This window comes from Formica exsecta, unplaced genomic scaffold (assembly GCF_003651465.1).
Source record: "Formica exsecta isolate Colony F162 unplaced genomic scaffold, ASM365146v1 scaffold201, whole genome shotgun sequence".
Taxonomy (NCBI): Eukaryota; Metazoa; Arthropoda; class Insecta; order Hymenoptera; family Formicidae; genus Formica; species Formica exsecta.
Genome location: NW_021849308.1, coordinates 2,127,546 through 2,139,253, shown reverse-complemented (window position 1 = coordinate 2,139,253; position 11,708 = coordinate 2,127,546). Strand labels below are relative to the sequence as shown.

At 41.9% G+C, this 11,708-nt stretch overlaps 1 protein-coding gene across 3 annotated transcripts in view; it reads right to left on the bottom strand.

Moving 5' to 3' along the window:
* LOC115234611 (CUGBP Elav-like family member 4) overlaps positions 1 to 11,708 on the bottom strand; it is a 714,297-nt gene that overhangs the window by 574,304 nt on the left and 128,285 nt on the right. For all 3 annotated transcript variants that reach the window (XM_029805804.1, XM_029805802.1, XM_029805805.1), the window contains one exon: positions 693 to 775. The gene's annotated coding sequence lies outside the window, so the exon portion shown is untranslated. The remainder of the gene's footprint in view (positions 1 to 692; positions 776 to 11,708) is intronic.

Sequence of the window (11,708 nt, the reverse complement as noted above, 5' to 3'; positions counted from 1 at the left end):
TCTTTCCCTCCTAAAGGGGCTTTCGGCGTTAAGAGATTAACTCGTCACGTCGGGCCATTTTAATATCCCGGATCGCGGACGGTGAATCGCCGAAATTAGTCGGTGAAACGACGGCATACGGCACCCGACGGCGATAAGTATCCGTTACTGTCGCTCGTGTCCAGCGAGTTTTTGCATGCGAGTCACTTTTCGATTGAAAATTATAGCGTCTGTCGCCCGAGTCGATGGTCGTTCCATGAGGTATACGGAAAAATCGAGACTGAATGAATCGATGTTTTGAAATCTCGCCCGCAAACTTGGAGCTTCTCCAACGGTCTCGTATCGCAAAACCAACGCAGCATCGATCTCGACAGCTAGGTAATTCCCGACAGCTAATTAAGGTATTCGATGATGCCAAACGCGCGATTTTCTATCACTATATCTATATTCGAAACGTCGCGCATACGCTACAGTCCGATAAAACTTTGCGATTAAGAAAAATATATTAACGTCTACAGAATTTAATATTGCGTCCAAGTCACACGTCTGCAGTATGGCGGACTAACGAGAGAGCGCTTATTAGGCGAGACTAAGATTAGATTTCTCGGGAGTAAAGTAAGCACGACACGGAATAAAGTGGCATTAGTAGAGTACAATTGGCTGAAAAGTAGGTAAGTAAACTTCTGCGATAGATAAACGTTATAAACACTCACCCCTGGCAAAGTCCGCTTCTCATGCAGAGCGTTCTGGGCGCTGATTGCGCTGTCACGGCTGTAGTAGGTGAGGAACGCGCAGCCTGTAACGAAGAAAAACAGAACCCTCTTATCTCGCGAAGATTAACTACGGTTCGCCGTTACGACGATATATAGCTCATATATGTGTATAGCACATCTCCCGCGCTCTTACGTACCCCTTTTATCATAAAGGCATCGAGAGTCGCGACGCGACGCGAGGCACGCGAATTCGGGCGAGGTAATCGCTTAAAAGGGATATTAGCCGACGTACTTGCAAGCGGTCGGCTTATCGGCGGTCGCGCGAGTAAAACGAAAAGCTTTTTGCACAGTACAGGAAGTTCGAGATCCGTTCTTCCGCATCAACTGGCGCAGAGCGCGCCGAGTCTAAGGTCGATCATGGATACGCGATCTCTCGCCGTATTCGCGGCGCGCCGCGATTACGTGACGCGAGTCGATATGTTAGCGTAATTAGGTAGAACGCGATGGAAAGTTCTCGCTGCGTAATTGCCGGCGCGGCAATACATATATACACAACACACATTCGCGAAACTTTTACGCCGCGATGTTTATGACGCGCGACGATGATCGCGGAGCGGGTTGTTTCACTCGGGGAGTGCTTCTCGCAGCTCTCGCGCCGGAAATATACGAATCTTACGCAGTTACGGATCGACCGGATTCTTTGAAGCCGCGTGCGTGTCGTTTGCGCGAAAATAAACGTGACGTTTCGGCCGCGCGCGGTTCCGCGACACACTCCCGTTCCGTCTCGGCGTGCTAGCCGTCAACCGTCGACCGAGATTCCGGCCATTGAGATTTTGTCAACAACGGAAGAATAATTTCTCTTCGCAGGAAATTCATCACCCGCGACGCATTACGATTTTTTCGCGCGATAATACACCGTCGCTCGTAAAACACACGTCGCTTAATCGCGCCTCACAAAGCACGTTATGCGAGTCCACTGCGCTATCATCTTCGTCAGATAGTAATATCGATGTAGCAACGGAAACAAACCACCCACACCCTCGAACGTCGCGCTCACGCAAGCCCCGCGCAACGTTAGAATCAGCCCGTTATCTCACGGCCTGATATAAATAGCCCTGTATTAGAGTCGCACACTTCAAAAGTTCATATGCTGCTTATCCGCAACCGTAAAATTGTGTACAAGTTTATAATTTATACAAAGAACTTCTTATCGCATCAACTATAACTTTGGTGAAGGTCGTTGCTGCAAAATAATACTTGCGACTTTATCAAATATGTATTTTGCGCTTTAAAATGTAGAAAGAAAGACAGCGAATATGTATTAAAGATAATAATTGATATCCGTAACAATAAGATATTAATTATAATTATCACACAAAGCGTAAAGTAAAAATATCGAGAAGTAAATAAAATATCTATTCTCGTAGAATCAATTATGTACGAGACTACATTTGATTTAAGAAATGGCGTCGATATCGCGGTAGGTTAAAACGATGGTAATTAACCCGAGAATTGGACGGTGCCTGAACCAGACTATTATCGGCTATCGCACTGTCGAGCAAACCCCTTGGGACCGCCTTCCTATCGGTCTGAGGATTTATTCAAAGGGCCTCTCGGTCCTATCTGATCATCATTTGACTATCTCAACACACCGAGATGGATGTAAGCAAGCACGCGCGGCGCAAGAACCGCGGACAGACCGGGAGAGCCAGGATTGTGCGGGTATTTATGACACGACTCTATCAGCGTGATTCTGTCACTTACAAAATTCATTAAACTTACAGAATCACTCGCGGAAAATTCACTCGCATACTCGTAATCACAGCTTTAATTTATATCCAAATATATTTACATGCAAATTTCTTACTTTTTTTTATAATTACTTTTTTCTTATTACGTTATTACAGTTATAGAATAGTATATTTTTAATATGCCTTTCTAAACTGCAATTAGATTTAATATTTAATGCGATATAGACTCTTCATACTTAATTTTTATCTATTGTTTAATTACTTTAAAAATACTAAGAGTTAAGTGATTAGTATTTTCCATGAAAATTATATAATAATTATCCGCAAACCGCTACTTTTACAAATCTCTCGCGTCCACAAGCTTTTAAAGTTCGAGTTACTGTTTTACGGCGCGATACTCGGAACGTTTTAATCTCGCACGAAGATTTCGATAATGTGGTTTCATGATGATGGCGAGAAGTGCACCGGCATGCGGCGGCGGTTTCACTCTGCGAAGAGTCACGTCGTGTGGACGAGAAAACGACGAGGTAAGAGAGACGCGCGCTTGTAATTTTTCATGCGGCCACGTCGCACGCGTATCCAGAGATCGCTCGATTATCTCCGACATTGCAGTACGTCTCATTCGCACGTAGAGCGTTCTTCTAACCCGTGGATAAGTTCGCGTAAAAAGCTCTACCGGCAGAGAGATAGAGAGAGAGAGAGAGAAACCGAGATGAAGGCCGAGAATGAAACGCGCCGCCGTCGTTCTACGTGAAAGTTCGCGAGGGATTGTAGCCCCTGCGGCTGGTCACGCTGCGGATACTCGACGTTCAGATACGGGAACCGCGCCCGGGACTCGTAACCCGTCGGCTATATTTCGGAAATGCCCGAAAATATTTATAAACATCGCGCGAGCGGGCTTATCTTAATTGCATTGGGACGCGACTCTCCTGTTTGTCGCAGCCGGCGGGAATAGAAAACTTCGCCGTGGCGGCAAATCGCACGACCCCGCGGGCCACTACGGGATGAATTAGCTCCCAGCGATGCGCGACAAGAACGGGGACAATCGTTTTCTCGCGTGAATCTCTTCTGTCGCTTTTTCGGTTAAATTCAATCTACGAGCGGCGCGATATAGTAAGAAAAATAAGATGCTTCGATTACAAAAAAGTAGTTATTCGTAAGGCACTAAACAGTAGCGAACAAGTTTGACGTATAAATTTGACGCATTTTACTATTTACTCCGCTACGAGAATCATGCTTTTGAAATGCCTAAATTTGAATTGGAACAGCCCGGATACTGTCTTACTGTGAATACAAAAAACAACTTTCAGATAATCGAGCCTTTACGTATAACTACATCTTTTTGCAGTTTTTGGAATATAACTTTATATCTGCCACAGGCTCTTTGTAAGTTCAACTTTTTTACAAAGAGCTTAGGTTCTTTATAAAACGCCGACTTACAAAGATTTGACGCTTTATAACAGAGCCAAGCCTTTTTGTGGAAAGACTGATTTTGACAAAAAGCCTGCAACGTTTTTATTGGAATATTGATTTTTACAGATATATATGTATAGACAAGAATTTAAGATTCTCTATATTTTTTCGTGCTCTATTTCGGTTATGATTAAAATGAATATAAATGTTATGCAATCACTCATTTTTTAAAAACCTAATATTTATCCCCTCTCTTTGTAACTTTATGTGTGTGACATAGTGTATTTAATGTAGTTGGTAACGTAGCATAGTTAAAACTTGTATATAGCTCTTATATATGACCCATAAAAACTTCTAGAAAAATATGTGGACGAATATAGGAGAATTGTATCGTGTATATGGCATGTACTGTCTCTTTCTACTGCGTTTAAATTCGTATGATGCGTCGAAACGATGCGACCATATCGAATAAATGGTTCGATTCGAGTATTATTGTATTCATAGCCTCCGGAAGTTCGAATATTATGTTTCCGTTTCAGTATCACGGCAAGAGACAAAGCGCGTTAAAATCTTCGGAAATAATATGAATTAATAATTCGTGTTTACTGATGCAAGTTTCTAGCAGCGACATGATCCAGGGCGTCTCTATAAAAACCAAGAGATAAGGGCAGAAAAATTTCGCCTATCTCTCACGGTTAGCACGTGACGAATACATAATCGTTTTTGATGAAATGCAAGAGATCTTTGCGCTCATATATAAGCACAAATTCGATATTGCTACCATTATCATAACCAATTCAAAAACTATAATAGCTATCGCCCGTCAAAATCGCCTTATAAATCATCGTAGCTCATGGTTGGAACGAACAAGATAACAAATCTAAAAGTATATGCGCTCATATTTCGTTGCCCTCCTTATCGTATCGCTCCGCTACTTTGAAATTTATAATGTCATGGCGCAAACTTATTCGAGACAGGAGCAATCAGTAACCTCTCTCGGCCAAACTTTACACATCGCCGGAATACAAAATATAAAAAGCGTAAGAACAAGGAAATATATGAAGAGATAAAGGAAATATACGTCGAAAATATTGCAAAAATGTGAAAGTTGAGAATACATCGATAAGGTGAAGAATATTTTGCTTAAAATAAATTCCATTCTCGCCATACAGAGTAATTAACGCGATTATGCCGCGACTTCTACACGTCGCGTCCTCGATGCAGTTATGCCGCGTCTGACGGGTCCCGCATCTGCAATTACGATAAGGCTTACGATTAGCTTGACAGCGAAGCGTCGAGTGGCATTGCCTCGTGCAAATTGCAGATGAAGCAGCTATACGTTCGCCGCATCGGTGATGTAGGAACAATTCGCTGATTCGTGATAATGAAACAGCTTGTCATCGGGTATGCGCATAGTCACTTGCGTGCAACGACCAAGTTTCGTATACAACTTTATGCATACAAATGTTAGAGGCGTGCAAATGTACGATGATACAGATAAGCTAATCCGCAAATCAGTAAGGAGATATTTGTGTCCCTTGTATTATTATATTTTTACAAAACATAAAAATGTAACAAAAATACGGCAATCGCATTGCACGTTCGATGCAAATTAGCATATTCCATAGGTACTTAATTTTCAACGGGCAAATGTATAATTAAATCAATCAAAATAAATTATCTTTGATCGAGAGCTTCGGTTTCCGTTGATGTGCAAAATCAATTCGACGAAACGACCATCGTCCCGGATTTCTCATGCTGTTACATTAATGCAAGTTACCCGCGGTGCACCATGTATAAAACGGCACAGTCTCCAATGACCGAATATTAAGTACTGGTAAGCGTGTATGATATGCAAATTAAATCGAATTAATTATTGAAGCCAAATTGATATAAATACACAGTGCGATAAAACGTAAAAATATTCTTTGATATAAAATTGTGATAACGTGATAAACTAAATACGATGTAAATATATTGCATGATGCCGCATTACCTTTTTACATTTAATTTACGCTATAAATATTATAGAGATAAATTTTCATGTTACGGTACAAAAATTCTGTTAGTGATACTAATTATTGCAATGCAATTATTATTAATATTTGCATAACATATGTGAATGTACGTATGGATATACATATGTAGCAAAACAATTTTTTAAATATATGCGAGGAAAAAGTATCATACGCGAAAAGGTCAGAATGTTGGGGATTCGCTGTGATCTAGGAAAGCTTTTATTCGTCTTGAGAAATACAAGAGAGGGACATTCATGCAAATCCGATGAACTGGGTTATGGACTGTTTTACACTGATTCGGATGGGAACAAATACCATCGTCAGACAAGCGTAGAGGACGCAGGTAGATAATCAAGTGATTCTTTTCTCATGACTGGACCGTATGTGAAAAGGCTGGCGAAACTACGATAGGTATGAGACCGTGAAGAAGACTGTCTAACTCGTGAGATTTTGCCTATAACCTGCCGACGTGTATCGCGAAAGAAGAAGATAGGGAGACATGTAGATAAAGAGAAAGAAAGGGATAACGTGATAAACTAAATACGATGTAAATATATTGCATGATGCCGCATTACCTTTTTACATTTAATTTACGCTATAAATATTATAGAGATAAATTTTCATGTTACGGTACAAAAATTCTGTTAGTGATACTAATTATTGCAATGCAATTATTATTAATATTTGCATAACATATGTGAATGTACGTATGGATATACATATGTAGCAAAACAATTTTCTAAATATATGCGAGGAAAAAGTATCATACGCGAAAAGGTCAGAATGTTGGGGATTCGCTGTGATCTAGGAAAGCTTTTATTCGTCTTGAGAAATACAAGAGAGGGACATTCATGCAAATCCGATGAACTGGGTTATGGACTGTTTTACACTGATTCGGATGGGAACAAATACCATCGTCAGACAAGCGTAGAGGAAGCAGGTAGATAATCAAGTGATTCTTTTCTCATGACTGGACCGTATGTGAAAAGGCTAGCGAAACTACGATAGGTATGAGACCGTGAAGGAGACTGTCTAACTCGTGAGATTTTGCCTATAAACCTGCCGACGTGTATCGCGAAAGAAGAAGATAGGGAGACATGTAGATAAAGAGAAAGAAAGGGAGAAGGAGAGATACAAACGAGAGTTGATGGGATCGTCCGACGTCGACGAGGGCTAGGCGAGGTGGTTAAAGGGGGTTCAAGAGTAGAAGAGCGTTTTATTTGCGAGGCAATGCGACGGCTAATACACCAGTCACTGGACAACGTCCAAGTCATAAAATGGATTTTATGACGCCGATCGATACAACGAGATCTCTCTCTTTCATTCTCCGACAGTCGCCGTTTTCATCTCTCGTTCTTTCCCTCGGACGCTCCACGATGCCTATATAGCGGTCCATACCTTTCGAGGATAGTTGGATTCTGCGAGTCCACTTCGTTCATTCGAGTAAACTTCGAGGAGAATACAATCGATCTGTCTCGCGTACCTTTTTAAGATAACAACGTCAAACTTATTTTTGATATAGATTTCACTAAAACTTCACATCTTCCTATTCGCTATTATATGATAGAAAATGTGTAATATAGAGTTTAATAATAATTAATAACACTTATTAATAATTTATGGCAAAAAGTTTCGGGTAGAAATTCGAAGAATTTAGGGTTGTTTTAAAGTAATATGTTGCAAGCTTAAAATCGCGACACACATAGCAAAAAGTTAAATTTTACGGTGTCTAGAGAACGAACTCTTTTAACCCTCTCGAATCATCTCGACAGTGCTTGTCGAAAATTGGAAAGTAAAAGCTCCCAAGTGACACAGAGAAGGAGAACAAAAGTTTTCCGACCGCAGAGTTGAAGAAAGAGCGCGTGTCGCGCCAAACAAATTGCTCTTAACCAGGTACCCAGTCCGGGAATGACAATTTTACGGTTTTCCTAATGAATTGAAACGAAATGAGCCGGGGGCAGACTCACCCACCGACCGCATCCGCACATCACCCATCCGTTATAGTATACGGAAGTCGTCATCGCGGCGTCGAGCGGCTTGTTGGAGACTATATGGAGTGGAATTTGCATCTTGGGCGAAAATTGAAATGCGCCAGTACAATGGACAGGGAAGAGTGTCCTGCGAAATGACTTTTATAATAGGAACGCAGGTAATAGAGCCACTGTGGAACGAGAAGCGTTTCCCCAACTGATGGTACACACACATATAGATATATTCGCAGACACACACACATACACACACTGCCTCCAAGATGTGTGTGCGTGCGCGCGTTGTAGCTCTGTATAACGTAAAAGTATACCAATACATTGATAGAGTTCCGCTTCTAAGTGTGTGTACTTATGTTCGCGATATCCCGGAGTGGTAATGGTTGTCCATGACAACGGAATTTTCTCCATTGGATCCTCGCGACACATATACCGCCGCCGCACACACAGACAATGAAATACGCACACGTGTTCGGCGCGAGGTAGAAAGGTGGTGTGCGAGGGTGTGCGGGTACCCGCGTCCATGTATTTCAGCCGCACGTCGACGGCACCCCCTCGGTGTTGCGCAGAGGAAATTGAAATATGCAAATAACCGCAGCTAGGTGGCGCCGGCTCAACGAAGGCTGATGCCTCGTCCACGGAGTATCGGCGTTTATCGTCGACACACCGGACACCCTGCGTCGAAAACGGGCTTTTTGAATATCGATAACAGCAAGTTGCCCCCCGCTGCAGGTATATCCTACGTTCGCTGCATCCGTTGAGCCGACTACGGCCAGCGGTGATGTTGCTGATCCAAGAAGGCGATCGTCCGTCCGATTCGCCGGAGGACCTACCACCGGCGTTCTACATCGTATCGTTACTCGAAGCGAGGAACGTACGCCGCGAATGCATATATTACGAGACCACACGCTCAGACTTCCGCGTCGCTGAACGCGAATGAATATTCATCCGTTCCTATTTCGTCTTTGCCGATTCGCCGTCCCGGCGATTAGCAACCGCGCTATTATCAGACGTCGAGTTAATTCTATTCTCTCCTCGTGCACTTTGCAAAAGTTAGCCTCGTAATGTCGGAAACGGTTTGAAGTTCTCTCGCAAAGACGAGGGAGAAGGAAGAGAGAAAGAAGACCCTTGCTCTACCGCAACCACGAAGTCTCGGTCCATAAAGCCGACGAGTTCGCATAAGTGAAGTGGTCGCGCGAAACGAAACTAGGAACCCACTCTATGGTATTCTGCGTCATCGACCTTCGCGACAATTGCTTGCAGTGCTGAAGAAACGTGCTGCAAAGAAAATGCATTTTGCTGTGAACAAATTTTTGTGCTGAAGAAAACTAATTGAAATTTTTCGTGCTAAAGCCGAATAGATACACACAACGGTTTCACATAATTATAAACATAATTATATGAATTGAAATACTTTTCTGATTTAATTTATTTTCATTTCACTTTACTTTTTAGCCAAATCATGTATCTGGCTTTACTGTAACTATTGGCACGGTTTTCCCTATCAGACCTATACGATGCAATATCATGTGACCTGTGAAATCGTTCTTGTCGGCAAACCTCTGTTCCGATCAAAGGCGGAACTCGATCAAAGATTGTCGGCCTTTGAGAAATGCTTTTGACCCACACTGGATAGAAATAGACCTGGTCAGTTCAGTCAATCAATAACCAAATCGACGATTTCACTGAATCATGTTAAAGGAATTGTTAAAAGTGCTACAAATGATAACGTCATTTTATATAGATCGTCTTCTTTCTCTGATTGTATGTATTAGTAGAAACAGATTATAATAGAAACGAATGGAATAACTTTAAGAGTAACATAAAATACGGCCGCGCGCGCGATTAATAGACGGTTATTAGTATCCTCCATGAATTGAAATCTCGATTCAGTACTTGTCGGTACTTTGAACGGCGGTTCCATCTAATTGACCCTATTGCAATTATTAATAGAGCACGCTAGCCTTCGCCTTCTGCAGCATTTCTACTCGCTTCCTTCGCCCCGTTTTCTTCATTATAAATACGTTTCACAGAGCGGAGCATTAATGTAAAATGCTCCATTGAAGGCAATTTTTATTCAAAACGCGATTCTCAGACGGCACTGCGACGCTTACTTTAAATCTGGATTTTGAAAGTCACGAATAGACGAAGAGACGTAAAAAATATAGTCTACCTACAAAGTTATTAAGTCTTCGTAAGGGCTATCTTGCCAAAGCATTTTCATCGCAAGTAAGATTTCTCTCTCCTACTTTTACTTTTATCTTACTCTCCCCATTTCTGCCACTTTCCGCTCTCTCATATCTCCTCCATTTTCCTTCCTCTTCACCTTTCCGCCCTTTTCTCAGCCCTCCATCCCCCTCCCGCCTCTTTCTCTCTCTCTCTCTCGCTCTCCGCTGCTTCTTCTTACAACGACCAAATTAAATACTGCGCCCGGAAAATCTCCGAGAAAGCTTCTCAGAGATATTCAGAAGCGTCTTGGATGCACGTCCAATTTCAACTGCTTTGCTAGGTATATCGCTATAGATGAAGAGGAAAGACACGATAGAATAAACGGGAAGAGAAACGAGATGGAAAAGATAGAGGGGAAAAAGTCTTCGATATCGCGAATGATTCCCGAATAAAGAAGCATTTTTTCGACAAAAGAAATTTTCAAACTATATAGTAACAGCTCTGCGCTGAGTCGAAACTCTTCAATTAAGCTCTTTTAAATTGAGTTTATTAATTTTAATGACACTGGGCCGTGTGACGCGACGTTCCGCTATATAGAACCGTGAGCACATAGTCTTAAGCCAGGTATTTCGCCTATATATCTACAGCCCTCTGCTACCTACCTACCCTACGCGTTACCTATGTGCAGACATAAATATGTACTTAGCTGGGATTAAATTATTTGCAGGAAGATGAAACGGGTCCGACCCGCATAGCTTCATTTCCCCAGACATCTTGGGTTGCGCCTACCGCGTGTCGATGGAAATGTGCCTTACAGGCAACTCGTTGGTCTTTCCAGCGTTGACGTCAGATGCAAATGTCAGACTAATTTCAGAACCAAAATAAAATATTTTGTTTTCTGCAGTTCTCGACAGAATAATAATTTTACAAACAATACCGAAAGTAAACGAAAAAAATAATCTAGATCTTTTTATGGTAATTGCGTTAGTGTTTGAAAAAGATGTGTATCAAATAGCCTACATAACAAATAAAATAAAAAAATCTCACATTATATGTGTGCATATAACATATAATATATTATAGGAATATAATATTATATAATATTATATAATACTACACATATAAATTTATAACACATAATATAAAACAACAAATAAAATACAACAAACAATAACTCTACTTTACACTGAAGGACTAAATGAATTGTTTTGATCATTGAGTCTCATTGGGCTTTTACAGTTGCATGAGCACAGTGCACGTTTGCACAGTGTAAAATAGCATGTGGAAGGTCGAATAAACGGTCGCGGATATAATAGAGTCGCCCGTGATATATTCGTCGCTGTAGAACTCTGGCTTAATATTTCATCGGCGGCCGCTAGAACGCAAGTGTGACTTGTGCCAGTTTAATGACTAGCGCGGGCATTTAATTCGGGCATTTAATAATTCACGATGCCCAGAACGAACCCGTGCGTCGCATATCCTAATGCTCGCTCGGTATACGGTATACATTCGAAAGCCCGAATGTTAGCTTCCGGTGGGACCATGACAATGCGTTTGTATTACACCGATTCCTACTCAGGTCGCGCCCAGCCCTCTTTCTCCGCTCTCCCGGCAAGGATTAATTCATTCTCGGCATATAGCTTGCACGATGAACTACGGTAGGCTACCCTTCCCCCCCCC